General features: G+C 43.7%; 1 protein-coding gene across 1 annotated transcript in view; it reads left to right on the forward strand.

The window, feature by feature from the left end:
- LOC124598517 (Down syndrome cell adhesion molecule-like protein Dscam2) overlaps nucleotides 1–18140 on the forward strand; it is a 439700-nt gene that overhangs the window by 19148 nt on the left and 402412 nt on the right. The gene's annotated exons all lie outside the window — the stretch shown is intronic.

An 18140-nucleotide genomic window follows, 5' to 3' on the forward strand; every position in this document is an offset into this window, starting at 1 on the left:
TTAAGTTTTCTATATGTGGTTGTATCTCCTAACTATATTGAAAATATTGGTTATTTCCATTGTTATGGCATGTTCGTCACGGAGTTGTGATATCTTTGTCATGTCCCACCGTAATGACTGTCATTGGATGATAATGGAAATGCCGTGTGGCTAGGGAGTCCCGTCGGATGGACTGTTCGTCTGGTGAAGTCTTTCGAGTTGACGCCACTTCGGCGACTTGCGTGTCGATGGGGATGAAATGATAATGATAAGGACAACACAACACCCTGCAATTAGCGGAGAAAATCTCCGACCCAGCCGGGAGTCGAACCCGGGCCGTTAGGTACGATATTCCGTCGTGCTGACCACTCAGCTACCGGGGGCGGACATTGGATGATGGTCAGATTTTATGATCTGTGCTGTAAATAACTTATGGCGTAATGCCCCTTCTCTGGAACATGGCACCTGTATACATTATATGTGTAGGTGCAACTGCTCTAACACTTTCCCGAGTTCTTGCACCTCCGTGGCACTGCGCATCGCATTTATCTGGCCAAGTTTAATCATTTGTCTCTGTTCTATTACCGTTGGGGTGCGATTTTATTGTGAGCACATAGCAATAGAGCCACTCTAATCTGTAATGAAATACAATTCTGCCATGTGTCATCACTAATTGCCTGTACAGATGCTCAATATAAAGGTCCTTAGCCTCCTCTTAAAGAGAATGTCAAATCAAACACATTTTAGCCGTCTAAATTTCCAAAATGTTATTTTATTGAGCTACTAGTTTCGGTGACATATTACGCCATCTTCAGACTCCTTACCGACTTATAGGAAGGTTCCCACCTTTGGTTCATTCAGAATAGAGGCCAGCATTCAAATACTGGTATCCGTGGATTTTTGGGATGCGATCACTTCAGACATCATTTGCCGAATGTTTGAAATAAGTGATTATTTCAAACATTCGGCAAATGATGTGATGTCTCAAAAATCTACGGATTTTGACTGAACTAAAGGTGGGAATCTTCCTACACGTCGATCAGGTGGTCTGACGATGGCATAATGTCTCACCGAAACTGGTAGCCCAATAAAATAACAATTTGAAAACCAAGCATCTGTGAAAAGACGGACATACAGAGGCGCCTCTTAAAGGCGTCGTCAAGTAGAGTCTGCAGTTCCAATGTATGTGTAGAGCACATTAGCTACAACTCGCGGTCGCATTTGATGTTTGTGTAGAGTATGATAACCAGTGTCCATTACATTACACAGGCTGTTATCTCGTCCTATAGCATTTTCTTCGAAACGATGGTGATATAGTTTTTCAGCAGGGCAATGCCCGTCCACATAGTGCTGTTGCGATATGGCGTGCTCTTAGTGGCGGACGGCGGCTGTTCTGGGCCGTAGGATCACCCGGCCTCTCGCCAATTGGCAAGCATGGACATGATGAGGCTGGAGCTTACTCGTTCTCCAGCTTTGTGATCACCAATTGATGCGCTGCTTTTGCATCTATCCCGTCCACATAGTGCTGTTGCGATATGGCGTGCTCTTAGTGGCGGACGGCGGCTGTTCTGGGCCGTAGGATCACCCGGCCTCTCGCCAATTGGCAAGCACGGACATGATGAGGCTGGAGCTTACTCGTTCTCCAGCTTTGTGATCACCAATTGATGCGCTGCTTTTGCATCTATCCCGTCCACATAGTGCTGTTGCGATATGGCGTGCTCTTAGTGGCGGACGGCGGCTGTTCTGGGCCGTAGGATCACCCGGCCTCTCGCCAATTGACAAGCACGGACATGATGAGGCTGGAGCTTACTCGTTCTCCAGCTTTGTGATCACCAATTGATGCGCTGCTTTTGCATCTATCCCGTCCACATAGTGATGTTGCGATATGGCGTGCTCTTAGTGGCGGACGGCGGCTGTTCTGGGAAGTAGGATCACCCGGCCTCTCGCCAATTGGCAAGCACGGACATGATGAGGCTGGAGCTTACTCGTTCTCCAGCTTTGTGATCACCAATTGATGCGCTGCTTTTGCATCTATCCCGTCCACATAGTGCTGTTGCGATATGGCGTGCTCTTAGTGGCGGACGGCGGCTGTTCTGGGCCGTAGGATCACCCGGCCTCTCGCCAATTGACAAGCACGGACATGATGAGGCTGGAGCTTACTCGTTCTCCAGCTTTGTGATCACCAATTGATGCGCTGCTTTTGCATCTATCCCGTCCACATAGTGATGTTGCGATATGGCGTGCTCTTAGTGGCGGACGGCGGCTGTTCTGGGCCCTAGGATCACCCGGCCTCTCGCCAATTGACAAGCACGGACATGATGAGGCTGGAGCTTACTCGTTCTCCAGCTTTGTGATCACCAATTGATGCGCTGCTTTTGCATCTATCCCGTCCACATAGTGATGTTGCGATATGGCGTGCTCTTAGTGGCGGACGGCGGCTGTTCTGGGCCGTAGGATCACCCGGCCTCTCGCCAATTGACAAGCACGGACATGATGAGGCTGGAGCTTACTCGTTCTCCAGCTTTGTGATCACCAATTGATGCGCTGCTTTTGCATCTATCCCGTCCACATAGTGCTGTTGCGATATGGCGTGCTCTTAGTGGCGGACGGCGGCTGTTCTGGGCCGTAGGATCACCCGGCCTCTCGCCAATTGACAAGCACGGACATGATGAGGCTGGAGCTTACTCGTTCTCCAGCTTTGTGATCACCAATTGATGCGCTGCTTTTGCATCTATCCCGTCCACATAGTGCTGTTGCGATATGGCGTGCTCTTAGTGGCGGACGGCGGCTGTTCTGGGCCGTAGGATCACCCGGCCTCTCGCCAATTGACAAGCACGGACATGATGAGGCTGGAGCTTACTCGTTCTCCAGCTTTGTGATCACCAATTGATGCGCTGCTTTTGCATCTATCCCGTCCACATAGTGCTGTTGCGATATGGCGTGCTCTTAGTGGCGGACGGCGGCTGTTCTGGGCCGTAGGATCACCCGGCCTCTCGCCAATTGACAAGCACGGACATGATGAGGCTGGAGCTTACTCGTTCTCCAGCTTTGTGATCACCAATTGATGCGCTGCTTTTGCATCTATCCCGTCCACATAGTGCTGTTGCGATATGGCGTGCTCTTAGTGGCGGACGGCGGCTGTTCTGGGCCGTAGGATCACCCGGCCTCTCGCCAATTGACAAGCACGGACATGATGAGGCTGGAGCTTACTCGTTCTCCAGCTTTGTGATCACCAATTGATGCGCTGCTTTTGCATCTATCCCGTCCACATAGTGCTGTTGCGATATGGCGTGCTCTTAGTGGCGGACGGCGGCTGTTCTGGGCCGTAGGATCACCCGGCCTCTCGCCAATTGGCAAGCACGGACATGATGAGGCTGGAGCTTACTCGTTCTCCAGCTTTGTGATCACCAATTGATGCGCTGCTTTTGCATCTATTAATATTCCAGACGTAGCGGGTATAATCTGTTAATATTCCAGGCGCAACGGGTCCTAGCTAAATCTTGCCACCTCCGCAGTCTTGCTGTTTTTGCATTTACGATTCATCCACACAGCACAGTAGCGTATGATTCGTTAATAAAGCTCAATACTATCTTTCAACTGCGAGAGAGCGATGCACGTTGTTGACGTAGTTATTTATAAAGCATGACGCCACTAATGGCAAGTAATTGGATGGATTATATATGAGTAAACAAGACTAATGCGAGTAGGACGCGCCCTCTGAGGGTTACATACAAAACTTAATAAGAGCGCCCATCCCCGGAGGCAAGGGAGGTGGGGCCGTTGTTTCCTTCCACTCCTCCCTTGCTCTCAGGGGAAGGAAAACGTATAGTGATCAGGTGTTTTTCTTTTGAAAAAATGATTTAAAAACGTAGAAGTTCAACACTAAAATATTTTTATATTGTGTTTTTACATACATTCTAAATTTTTTTATGTGCTCAATGTCTATGACAGGTCATTCCCCCTCGCCAACCGTACGAAGATCACGCAACAATTCGACACAACAATGTAACGAGTCCAAACCGAGGTTTTTCAGTATAGGTTTATGTTTTCTCACATCTGGTCTGGATTTAGTTTGTGGTATTCAGTCAGTATAATTAATTATTGCATAAGTGTAACAAAATTGGTGAAAAGTGTAAATATCAGTAACATAACTGTTACTATATAGTTCAGATTATTTCCAATTTTATAGACGAACAAACATCCTTATAAATAATACTTACTACTGTTTCTAATGATAAAAGTCGCTAAATTCTTAATTCGGTTTACAATGGCAGTTTAGAGATCCTTTTAAGGGTATAACACTTAACTATTCTAAACTTAAGCTTTCTTCCACACTAAACTCTCGTTAATCCGGTTTTCAGTAGACTGGCCTCTCAGTAATCAATCCATAGTGGCGCACAACAATGAATTACCATGTTTTTAGTGAATAGCAATGTTAAACAACACTAAATATATATATATATATATATATATATATATATATATATATATATATATACAACGAACAACTATCATCGCGATACTTAAAAAGTATACGTATGGACCCCAACGAACAAATAATTAAAGAGAATTAATTGAAGCGCCGGAAACGAGGCATTTTGCTGTACAAAAATTAGAAGATCGTAAGTAGAACAGTGAGATAAGAGTAGCTCCATATTACAGGAATAGGAGAAAAATTCCATCAGCATAAAAAGGAAGGACATGAACATCTATTATATGAATCAGATATGGGTACGAAGGATCACTTGTGACAACAAACCAAAGGATAGAAAGAGGATAGGACGCCCACAAAGAACGTGGTGGGATCAGCTATAAATTGTTTCATACCGGAAGAGGCAAAGCTGTCTAACCTCAAAATGTACTGATGTTGATGTTCAGTGTAGCTGCCTTCGGCAGTTACCAACAAAGGGAATGTTTCAGTTTTAGGTCCTTTAGGATGCTCACAATTCGTCGGTGTTCGGTATTCCCTTTGGGACAATGTGTAGGTACTTCTGTTTGAACAGCCCTTTTGTCTCATCTGGCAGGTCCCTGTACCTGGCCATCTTCTGACATCACATCGTTTGCAAATTATGGGTGTTTGGTACAGTGATGACTAAAAAAATGGCTCTGAGCGCTATGGGACTTAACATCTGAGGTCATCAGTCACCTGGAACTTGTTCTTGTTGTTGTTGTTGTCTTCAGCCCTGAGACTGGTTTGATGCAGCTCTCCATGCTACTCTATCCTGTGTAAGCTTCTTCATCTCCCAGTACATATGGCAACCTACATCCTTCTGAATCTGTTTTGTGTCTTCATCTCTTGGTCTCCCTCTACCATTTTTACCCTCCACACTGCCCTCCAATACTAAATTGGTGATCCCTTGATGCCTCAGAACATGTCCTACCAACCGATCCCTTCTTCTAGTCAAGTTGTGCCACAAACTTCTCTTCTCCCCAATCCTATTCAACACCTCCTCATTAGTTATGTGATCTACCCATCTAATCTTCAGAATTCTGTAGCACCACATTTCAAAAGCTTCTATTCTCTTCTTGCCAAACTATTTATCGTCCATGTTTCACTTCCATGCATGGCTACACTCCATACAAATACTTTCATAAACGACTTCCTGACACTTAAATCTATACTCGATGTTAACAAACTTCTCTTCTTCAGAAACGCTTTCATGGCCATTGCCAGTCTACATTTTATATCCTCTCTACTTCGACCATCATCAGTTATTTTGCCCCCCAAATAGAGAAAACTCCTTTGCTACTTTAAGTGTCTCATTTACTAATCTAATTCCCTCAGTATCACCCGATTTAATTCGACTACATTCCATTATCCTCGTTTTGCTTTTGTTGATGTTCATCTTATACCCTCCTTTCAAGACACTGTCCATTCCGTTCAACTGCTCTTCCAAGTCCCTTGCTGTCTCTGACAGAATTACAAAGTCATCAGCGAACCTCAAAGTTTTTATTTCTTCTCCATGGATTTTAATACCTACTCCGAACTTTTCTTTTGTTTCCTTTATTGCTTGCTCAATTTACAGATTGAATAACATCGTGGATAGGCTACAACCCTGTCTCACTCCCTTCCCAACCACTGCTACCCTTTCATGTCATTTAACCATACAGTAAAGCTGCATGCCCTCGGGAAAAATTATGGCTGTAGTTTCCCCTTGCTTTCAGCCGTTCGCAGTACCAGCACAGCAAGGCCGTTTTGGTTAGTGTTAGGCCAGATCAGTCAATCATCCAGACTGTTGCCCCTGCAGCTACTGCAAAGGCTGCTGCCCCTCTTCAGGAACCACACGCTTGTTCCCTGGAACTCAGAACTACTTAAACCTAACTAACCTAAGGACGTCACACACATCCATGCCCGAGGCTGGATTCGAACCTGCAATGGCAGCGGTCGCGCGGTTCCAGACTGAAGCGCCTAGACCCGCTCGGCTATAAGGGCCGGCTGATGTCTAAAAGAAAGATAACTTATTCAGCTTTACTAATCACTATTATGTCAGGTTTATTACAACCGACGGTTTGTTGGTTATTATGCAGCCGTTCTGCCTTTCCAGGAAATACTGGAATTTTCTTTTTTCACAACAATAAGATGAGATTAGAAAATGAGACATGATTTAAAGTAGCAGACGATTTCTGCTGTTTGGGCAGAAAAATGACTGATAGTGGCCGAAGTAGAGATGATATAGAATGTATACTGGCAATGGTAAGAAAAGCGTTTCCGAAGAAGAGAAATTTATATCGAATATAGATTTAAATGGCAGGAAGTCTTTTCTGAAAGTATTTGTATGGAGTATAGCCATTAAAAGAATTGAAACTTGGACGATGAACACTTTAAACAGAAAGAGAATAGAAGCTTCTGAAATATGGTGCTACAGATGAACGCTGAAAAAATGGTTCAAATGGCTCTGAGCACTATGCGACTTAACTTCTGAGGTCATCAGTCGCCTAGAACTTAGAACTAATTAAACCTAACTAACCTAAGGACATCACACACATCCATGCCCGAGGCAGGATTCGAACCTGCGACCGTAGCGGCCGCTCGGTTCCAGACTGTAGCGCCTAGAACCGCACGGCAACGTAGAAGTAAATATCCTCGGAGTAGTGAAGCAACTTAAATCACTTAATAAAAGCAAGTCTTCTGGTCCAGACGGTATACCAATTAGGTTCCTTTCGGTAATTTTTCATGTTCGCTTTCGACAAATATCTTTGGCCTGTGACCCCATCTGTTCTTTCCCGTTGGCAGTTGGTAATTTTGGCGTAAGTTCCAGTGGACCGTCTGTGTCATATGGTAGTACCTCTGTTCGAAATCAGTCTGAGCTCTCCTATGCAACAACTCAAGATGTAGTTCGTATTTCCTCGGCTTGTTTGCGCCGTCTGCGCTTTAGATCTCCTACAGTTTTCTCGATTCTGGATTTGGTGGCATTAGTTAAGATGGCTGGTTTCTGTCCAGCAAAACTCACTCCTTCAGTTTCCTTATTAAAGCTTCCGCAAGTCAACCAAGACCATATCTTTTCCTTATCTATTTGCCTTCGATCTTCTCCAAAACTGTCTATGCAATGCTTTACTGCGCGAACTGTCAGTCTGGCAATGGAGTGCAGCATTCTGGAATTGATTCTTGGTCTGATATACTTTGAGAAGCTTCTGTAGTTCACTTCAGCAAAACTAGAAATTTTCAGTCTTGTGTAAAGAATATTTTTATGATACAAGAATACGTCATTGTCTGTGATATTACATTGTGTACAACGATGTAGAAGTGATCTAGCTAAACATATTATTGTGAGATAGTCATAAAAACTAACAACAATAGCATATTTCGGAAAATTCATTTACGTTTCAATTTTTTGGGTAAATAAAAGAAAGATTTTATGCGATCAGAACGTGTTGACGGGTTAGTGAAGAGTATACGTGAAGAACTAATTTTAAAATTGTAAATAATTTAGTATGTATGAGCGTATATACATTGTTGTCCAATCACGCAATGAATCAAATATCCTGTACGAAAGGCGATATTTATGCAGATCTAGTAATATCTTTAAGGCAATCCTTCAGGCCAACACGAAGATACCGTCGTTTACAGTTTCTCTGGCATTCTTCAAGCCTGAATTGGGCATAATACTGGAAATAATTTAAGGCTTGTCATTGGTTGTCCAGGGGAAGTAGTAAATTATACGACGACAAAAACAACGCTTATGGACCGTATTTTGTCTCAGTCAATCAGAAAAGAGGGAGGTTCCACTTTCTGGAGAGGGTAGCTTTACTACATGGACGTAATATAGCAGAGTTAGATCTAGTTTTCATCTAGGAACAATGTATCATTAAAGACTCGTAAATCTTTAGTAACGTATTTAGTTCAGGGACCATGTTTCAGAGGACGGTATGAAGCCGATATTATCATTAATATCCGATTTGGAAGGTTGTACCGAGAGTTTTGGTACCTAAATTGCGTATGCCAGTGCAAGTCGTATTACCACGTGGCGTGCTATACACCCTCTATTTAGACGCTACACCGCTGAGAGGTAAAGTAGTGTGACTACTTGGCGAACAAATCTAGTCACTGAGTACTGCAGACATACTCGTCTTAAGTGCAGTTTCTAAACGGTAGGTCGTTGGTTCGATATAGATGCCGACAGTGATACTGTGCAGTTTAAGTGAGCTGAACAGTAAAAAGAAAACAACACACTGAAAGGTTGACAGCAAGGTGCTGGGAATGGAGGTGCCAGACAACAAAATATTTAAGCCAAGAAAACAATTTATTTCATTTTCTAAAGCCAGTATCGCACTAAAGCAATAAAATCTGCACAAATTTGCAGCCGTGAGGCTTAACAATAAGTACATGGAATTAGTCACGTGCCGCATCGCACTTAAAGGGTTTATAACAACGTATTTTACTCATGCGATTTATAATCAGGAGTGGCCGTGCGGTTCTAGGCGCTTCAGTCTGGAACCGCGTAACCGCTACGGTCGCAGGTTCGAATCCTGCCTCGGGCATGGATGTGTCTGATGTCCTCAGGCTAGTTAGGTTAAATTAGTTCTAAGTTCTAGGCCACTGATGACCTCAGAAGTTAAGTCACATAGTGCTCAGAGCCATTTGAACTATTTTTTTTTGACACATCGTGCAATGATAAACGACGACCGGCTGCAAGCCCGAAATTTCTTTGAACATTCCATTCGGCCGGAAAATTTTAAGATCCACTATACAAACGTTAGTTAAAATACGTCAGCCATTCACAGAAGTCCGTCACTATGAAACACAGGCAACTGAAAGCGTTTGTTCTACAAGGCTTCTCAGCAAAGTAATTGTCTACGGTGGTCCGCTGTCGGTGCAGTGGATGAAGTCCCCAAGAGCTAATCCCTAAGGCGCTAATGGCCTCGATCTGTCACTAGCCCGATCTTTCGGACTATAGCATATCTCCTCAGAGGCCAGTGTGAACAGTGCGACGCGCCGCAGGGGCCGCACAAAGTCGTCAACGTCAGCATGAAGGCTCCAAGGCACGCTCGGAGGAACACAGGCTGAGGGCGAACACGACCGGTCAACGCTCCGAAAGCAACAAGTTACTCACTCTAGTGAGACGCCATAGCACTCGTCAATAAAACTCTTCTGGACTGTTTACCGCCTTGGAGCAGAAATGTCCAAGAATTTGAGAGCACGGTGGCCGAAGTCGGCATTAGTGGTGCAAATACCGCCAAGCAGAGCTCTCGTGCTACAGTGTGTCAGAATCTCAACACATCTGCCTGTTTACTTCCGTGCACAGTAGGGCGACTCATTTCTGCCTGTACACTAATGAAGAGAAGTTGGATGTACCCCTTTCATTTGGTGAATGTAAAAGAAATGTCGCAAAAACAGTCCAGTGGTATAGGGCTATTTTTTCGGATCGGCAATGTCCGACGCACCAGGTAATCGCACGACATATTAAGACACTAGTGTGGACAGGCTGCTTAGAACGTAAAAAAGAGGACAAGAAAGAAGACGGCAGCTGACAGAAAACACGAAGAAGCTATTCTGGCTACGACGTTGAAGATCCGCACAGTCATACGAGACATGTTGCCAAGGAATGTGGAATCAGCGAGACAAACGTCGTTCGCATCCTGCATCGACAGAATTTCCATCCTATCATCTGTCACTATATCAGGCACTTGACATCCGTGATTTCGAACGCCGTACAGAATTTTGTCGGTCTTTCCTCCAGACACGACCCTACGTTTTTCCAACGTGTGTACTCGAAGATAAAGTCTATGACGAAGCCGCAACTACGCCAGACAATATGTGACGTCGAATCGCCCGTGCCTGCTCCGCCGTATCATCCACTGCAATTACATCTCTTCATCGTTCTTTCGAACGGCCATTGCAACTGTGGTTTTCAGTGCATCGTGGCCAAAAGTTTGAACACGTTCTTAAATAATGTATAGAGTATTTTGTAGAATACAAAATTTACGTTATGTGAATTGGGCTACAAAATCATCATTAGTGATTTCTCTATTTACGTGTGTACGAAACTGCATTGCAATTTCAAGTAAGTCTACAGTGTGCACTGCACGCAGCTGTTATGCGCGGCAGCAATTGAGAGATTTATACCAAATAAATTAACAAACGACGGAGCTGATCCTTCTTGGTACACAAATAGTTATGCGCGGCAGGTACACAAAACGGGTTAGAACACTGTTGCAGAAACAACGAAACAAACATGCCAAATTTAAACAGACGCAAAATTCCCAAGATTGAAATCTTTTACAGAAGCTCGAAATTTAGCGCGGACTTCAATGCGAGATGCCTATAACAGTTTCCACAACAAAACTTTGTCTCGAAACCTGGCAGAGAATCCAAAGAGATTCTGGTCGTGTGTGAAGTATGTTAGCGGCAAGAAACAATCAATGGAGATACTATCGAAGAGAGTGCTGCCAAATCAGAGTTACTAAACACTACCTTGCAAAATGCCTTCACAAAAGAAGACGAAGTAAGTATTCCAGAATTCGATTCGAGAACAGCTGCCAACATGAGTAACGTAGAAGTAAATATCCTCGGAGTAGTGAAGCAACTTAAATCACTTAATAAAAGCAAGTCTTCTGGTCCAGACGGTATACCAATTAGGTTCCTTTCAGAGTGTGCTGATGCATTAGCTCCATACTTAAGAATCATATACAACGGTTCGCTTGACGAAAGATCCGCACCCAAAGACTGGAAAGTTGCACAGGTCACACCAATATTCAAGAAAGGTAGTAGGAGTAATCCACTAAATTACAGGCCCATATTGTTAACGTCGATATGCAGCAGGATTTTAGAAGATATATTGTGTTCGAACATTATGAATTACCTAGAAGAAAACGGTCTATTGATACATAGTCAACATGGGTTTAGAAAACATCAGTCCTGTGAAACACAACTAGCTCTTTATTCACATGACGTGCTAAGTGCTATTGACAAAAGATTTCAGATCGTTTTCGTATTTCTGGATTTCCAGAAGGCTTTTGACGCTGTACCACAAAAACGGCTCGTAGTGAAATTGCATGCTTATGGAATATCGTCCCAATTATGTGACTGGATTTGTGATTTCCTGGAATGGAGGTCACAGTTCGTAGTAATTGACGGAAAGTCATCGAGAAAAACAGAAGTGATTTCTGGAGTTCTCCATGGTAGTGTTATAGGTCCTTTGCTGTTCCTTATATATAAAAACGATTTTGGAGACAATCTGAGCTGCCGTTTTCGGTTGTTTGCAGATGACGCTGTCGTTTATCGACTAGTAAAGTCATCAGAAGATCAAAACAAACTGCAAAACGATTTAGAAAAGATATCTGAAAGGGGCAGTTGACTCTGCCAGGCACTTGAATGTGATTTGCAGAGTATCCATGTAGATGTAGATGTAGATACGTTCAGCATGGAACGTTATTTCGTTAAGACGAATATTTATTTTGCGATGTACAGGAAGTCACCAAAGTACTTTTTATAAAATGTTTAGTTCGAAGAATGTATCCCACATGATATAATTTAGAGCAGTGTAGATAAAAAAGTGTTTAAATGTGTGTGAAATCTTATGAGACTTAACTGCTAGGGTCATCAGTCCCTAAGCTTACACTCTACTTAACCTAAATTATTCTAAGGACAAACACACACACCCATGCCCGAGGGAGGACTCGAACCTCCGCCGGGACCAGCTGCACAGTCCATGACTGCAGCGCCTAAGACCGCTCGGCTAATCCCGCGCGGCTGCAGTGTAGATAGAGACAGTTGTCCGACAGTGCGTATTTTACCTCTAAGAAGCACACAGCCAAGTAAGCACACAGGTCTCAAGAGCTATCGAATGTAGTTATAAAACGGTTAGGGTTTCATTTTTTAAAAGAAAGTACTTCAATATCTCAGTTGATAACAGCGCTAAAAGCATTAACCAAACGAAAACATGCCCCTTGACGCCCTAACATTTGCCGAAAACCCCGTTTCGCTGTGTGTAACTGTTTACGAAATAAAAGGGGTTGTCACGCCTTGCGTGACTCGCCCTGAATAAGACAAGAGTAAATTAAGTAATGGTATCGGGAATTAAGGCTATGATCCCTCGGGGTGTTGAATGTACGTTTAGCACACTTTTGAATTATATTGTTGCTTTTTTCATAGTAAATTACTTTTCTATGACTGATGGTCCTACATATACTATAAACAATGGTACTGTCGAAACCTGAAATAGCTCTAGCAGAAAAGTTGCAGGTAAATAAACAGCTACCTACATCGCGGTCAGTATAAGTAGCACTATGCTCATAGGTCGAATTCTCAGCTCGCAAACTGATAAACCGAAGACTAACTTCCGAAAAATGCTGTAGGCATGTTCCCAGCACAAAAGAAAACGATCTCTGTCTTGCACCTCTGTCCTGAGTTTTGTCACGCGGTACACTACTCTAGTCAAATTAATACCCATATACCTGATCATCATTCTTTTACAAAAACTTTTCACAATCAGGTTATCTTCCAGTCGGAGAATGGGTGCACTCAGCGTCTGTTATGTGGCTTATAAATTATAGAGTGCAGCAATCACTCGCCCTTGCACTGATTACTACACTCTATAATTCATAAAACTTTCCACAATATTTAGATACTTCAACTAAACACATTATACAATTCTCTTCGTAGTTATTTCTACCACATACTGTTACATTTTCGTATTACAATTATTCTTATTTTAACACATTGCACGAACCATAACAACAATCGCTCGTCAAAACAACTACTTTACTCTTTCTAGCCCGTTTTGCATTATGTTATTCAAATTCCTCTACTATTACTGAAACATGGAAGGTAGGTACTCAGAGAGCGCACAGGATAAGGTTACAATTGTGGATGGGGCCGTTAACAGTTACTGTGAGTTGCACAATCAAACACACAACTTTACTTTTCGAAGAACCACTTATTTACACATTGCTTTAAAAGATCACAATTAGACAATAGGCTGAAGGCCTAGTTAAAGAAAACTTGAGATGCTTTCTGGGCTGAAGGCCCAAAATCACATCAAAACAAGAACGGATGAAGGCCTGGCTTCGAAATCAAAACCAAATAAAAGTAGAAGGTAAAAATTAAAAAAAAGAACATGCAATTGAAAACAATTAGCGGCTGAAGGCCTACACTACACGTCTAAAGAACAACTATAGCCGGCCGCGGTTCTAGGTGCTACACCCAGGAACCGCGTGACCGCTACGGTCGCTGGTTCTAATCCTGCCTCGGGCATGGATGTGTGTGATGTCCTTAGGTTAGTTAGGTTTAAGTAGTTCTAAGTTCCAGGGGACTGATGACCTCAGAAGTTAAGTCCCATAGTGCTCAGAGCCATTTGAACCATTTTGACAACTATAATTAAAGCACATTAATAATTAATTTTTTCTAACCAAGATATTTCTGTTTAATCTTACAACAGAACAGCCGAAAGCCTAATTAATGAAATATTAACTTATTGCATGGCTGAAGGCACAAACAAATTGGAAACAACGGTTGAAGGCCTGAACACCAAGTCACACAAACAATTTAAATTAAACCCCTTTCTTCTTATTAAAAATTCTCCTTTAAGGAATACAGAGGGCTGAAGGCCTTATTCAAAGGGGTTCACGTAAATTCTCGGCTGAAGGCAGCATGTACCAGATTGAACAACTAACGACTTAGGGCCTGGATAACAAACAATTTCAGATAGAACAAATTTTAAGGAAAAAATATTTTTTCTAATAAAATCAGCCCTCAAAATTTTAATTTATCAAGGCTGAAGGCCTTTATGTAAAATTTAAAAAGAACAGAATTAATACACGGCCGACAGCCACGCACAATACTTCAAACTAAAATGAAAATCACAATCTAAAACAAACAGAAGAAATGGTGCTCAGAAGTGTTCCAAAGTTCAGCCTGAGAAGGTAGCTCAAACGTAAGGAGAGGCGAGACACGCAACCAAGAGTTGATGTTACGTAATCGGATGGTAACCCAAACTTGGGATGGCCCAAGGACCGACCAAAAATTTAGCCAATTCCCTTCCGTCCAAACAACGGCGCAATGATGCAAAATATCCGCCGAGGACGAGGATACGAACACGACTAAGTCTTCAGAAATTGGCGTCTAAAAGCAAGCAAGGGAACAATAACCACTCTAAGCAAAATATGAACCAAACAACTTAAAAGGCTGTCTAACTACACGCCGTGCTGGACAGCATCAAAATGACGAGGAAAGGCACACTGCTGGAAAACTACGCTAACGACCAGGGCCAGGTAACTGGGGCGTTAATGGCCACAGGGCATAAAATACCGCTGGTGCACTTAACTGGAAAGTAACAGTCAATTTGACAATTAATCACAGTATAGGAAGACGGCTGCAAGGTTTCGCCAACTCCAACACAACATACTTTGCAGCTAGCCCGAATGGCCCAGGGAGCAACAATCCGCAAATGTCACAATAGCTGAGGTTCCATAACAGGTTAACTGCTGACTCAACGTCAGCGTCCAGGTTCGGTGAGCAACGAACTTTGTCGCACTCGCAGGTAGCCCCTCACGACCCGACAACGCGTACGCGCCACCAGCAGTCCAAGCCTGGCCCCGTGCTGTGGAGACTTCCTCCGTCCCAACCGAATGACTGCCACACACCCCACCACCACCCGGAAGTACTAGCGGTCAAACCAAATATAGTACGGCAGTACTAGTATCGATAAGCGCTGCTGCTGCCACTCAAGGAGGCAAGCCAGCAACTTCGTTACACCAGTAAGTAGCGGAAACAAGACGCCACTCGATGTGACAAAATGCCAAAGAACAAATGGCATGAACGCGACCCGCACATGGCTCAATTACTAATACATAAATTTATCATTAAAGAAATACAGGGTGTTTCAAAAATGACCGGTATACTTGAAACGGCAATAAAAACTAAACGAGCAGCGATAGAAATACACCGTTTGCTGCAATATGCTTGGGACAACAGTACATTTTCAGGCGGAGAAACTTTCGAAATTACAGTAGTTACAATTTTCAACAACAGATGGCGCTGCAAGTGCTGTGAAAGATATAGAAGACAACGTAGTCTGTGGGTGCGCCATTCTGTACGTCGTCTCTCTGCTGTAAGCGTGTGCTGTTCACAACGTGCAAGTGTGCTGTAGACAACATGGTGTATTCCTTAGAACAGAGGATTTTTCTGGTGTTGGAATTCCACCGCCTAGAACACAGTGTTGTTGCAACACGACGAAGTTTTCAACGGAGGTTTAATGTAACCAAAGGACCGAAAAGCGATACAATAAAGGATCTGTTTGAAAAATTTCAACGGACTGGGAACGTGACGGATGAACGTGCTGGAAAGGTAGGGCGACCGCATACGGCAACCACAGAGGGCAACGCGCAGCTAGTGCGGCAGGTGATCCAACAGCGGCCTCGGGTTTCCGTTCGCCGTGCTGCAGCTGCGGTCCAAATGACGCCAACGTCCACGTATCGTCTCATGCGCCAGAGTTTACACCTCTATCCATACAAAATTCAAACGCAGCAACCCCTCAGCGCCGCTACCATTGCTGCACGAGAGACATTCGCTAACGATATAGTGCACAGGATTGATGACGGCGATATGCATGTGGGCAGCATTTGGTTTACTGACGAAGCTTATTTTTACCTGGAAGGCTTCGTCAATAAACAGAACTGGCGCATATGGGGAACCGAAAAGCCCCATGTTGCAGTCCCATCGTCCCTGCATCCTCAAAAAGTACTGGTCTGGGCCGCCATTCCTTCCAAAGGAATCATTGGCCCATTTTTCAGATCCGAAACGATTACTGCATCACGCTATCTGGACATTCTTCGTGAATTTGTGGCGGTACAAACTGCCTTAGACGACACTGTGAACACCTCGTGGTTTATGCAAGATGGTGCCCGGCCACATCGCACGGCCGACGTCTTTAATTTCCTGAATGAATATTTCGATGATCGTGTGATTGCTTTGGGCTATCCGAAACATACAGGAGGCGGCGTGGATTGGCCTCCCTATTCGCCAGACATGAACCCCTGTGACTTCTTTCTGTGGGGACACTTGAAAGACCAGGTGTACCGCCAGAATCCAGAAACAATTGAACAGCTGAAGCAGTACATCTCATCTGCATGTGAAGCCATTCCACCAGATACGTTGTCAAAGGTTTCGGGTAATTTCATTCAGAGACTACGCCATATTATTGCTACGCATGGTGGATATGTGGAAAATATCGTACTATAGAGTTTCCCAGACCGCAGCGCCATCTGTTGTTGAAAATTGTAACTACTGTAATTTCGAAAGTTTGTCTGCCTGAAAATGTACTGTTGTCCCAAGCATATTGCAACAAACGGTGTATTTCTATCGCTGCTCGTTTAGTTTTTATTGCCGTTTCAAATATACCGGTCATTTTTGAAACACCCTGTATATGCACTTAAATATCAGTATAAATCACCAATGCAGAGGCTAATAGCTTTATGTATTTGTGGAAAACCCGTTTTAGGGAACCTAGTCCAGAATTTTAGAACAAACGTACTGCAGACTAATAGTCAGACACCTACAGTGCATTCAGTATTTTAGAGCATTTCTTCAATTCTTCTTCTTCCGTATCCGGATGCACCAATTATATCTTCCCTTCCCAGTAATTAGCAACGAAGGTTGCTTTTTCATTGACTTTCAAAATATCATCTTTAGTGCATGTTGTAGACATATCTGGGCAAATCAATAGGTGGTCCAAGTCCTGTATTGCTCCGCATTCACACCTGTCGCTATCACTGTAACCCCATTTAAATAGGTTTGATTTGCACCCTGTTACTCCAGTGCGCAGCCGGTTTAATGACCTCCAAGTTGTAAAAGGTGGTTGAAATCCTGCAGATCCCTCCTCGAGTAGTTCCATTGTGGAGTGTGGCACCATTTCTGCCCAGAGAGAGAGAGAGCCGCCTTGCTACGGGCTTGGTGGCGAGCTCTTCAGTAGTTTCAGTGAAACTCCTGCGGGATTTCAGCCGGACACGTTGTTTTCGGTGCATATGCATCGGGTGTCGAGGATCATTCTTTTGTTTTGATCTTTCGATCTCGGCGGCTACTTGTCTACGGATAGTGGGTGGTGCTATGCCTATGATGGGATAAATTTTGTCTTTGGGAGTTGGTTTGAGGCATCCTGTGGCAATACGTACAGTTTCGTTTACGGCGACGTCAACTTGCTTAGTGTGAGCAGAGTTCCTCCAAACTGGCGCCGCGTATTCCGCTGCTGAGATACTCAGCGCCAGATCCGTGGTGCGCAAAACGTGTGGTTGAGCTCCCCACGATGAACCTTCTTCCTGGCACAGACCATTTTTTTAGTGTTGTGACAGTGCTGCTTAAAAGTAAGCGCTCTGTCCAATGTTACTCCCAGATATTTTGGGCTGTTTGTATGCTTCAACTTTGGGTTGTTTGTTCCTAAGATGGAAGGCGGATACTTGAGATTTACTAGGGTTTGGTTTGAGATTATTGCCTTCGTAATAGGTAGCAAGTTCTTTTAAGGCTCCTGTGAGATTCTCCTCCACTTGTTCAAAGGTTTAATACTGTGTGGCCACTGCTGCATCATCGGCACAAATGAACATTCGTGTCTGGTGGCTGATGGGAAGGTCATTTGTGTAGATGTTAAATAATATTGGAGCCAAGACACTACCTTGTGCAAGTCCATTTTTCTGTGTCATCCATCGGCTGTTTTTAGATTGTAAGGTTACAT

Source organism: Schistocerca americana, chromosome 1 (genome assembly GCF_021461395.2).
Source record: "Schistocerca americana isolate TAMUIC-IGC-003095 chromosome 1, iqSchAmer2.1, whole genome shotgun sequence".
NCBI classification, from domain to species: Eukaryota; Metazoa; Arthropoda; class Insecta; order Orthoptera; family Acrididae; genus Schistocerca; species Schistocerca americana.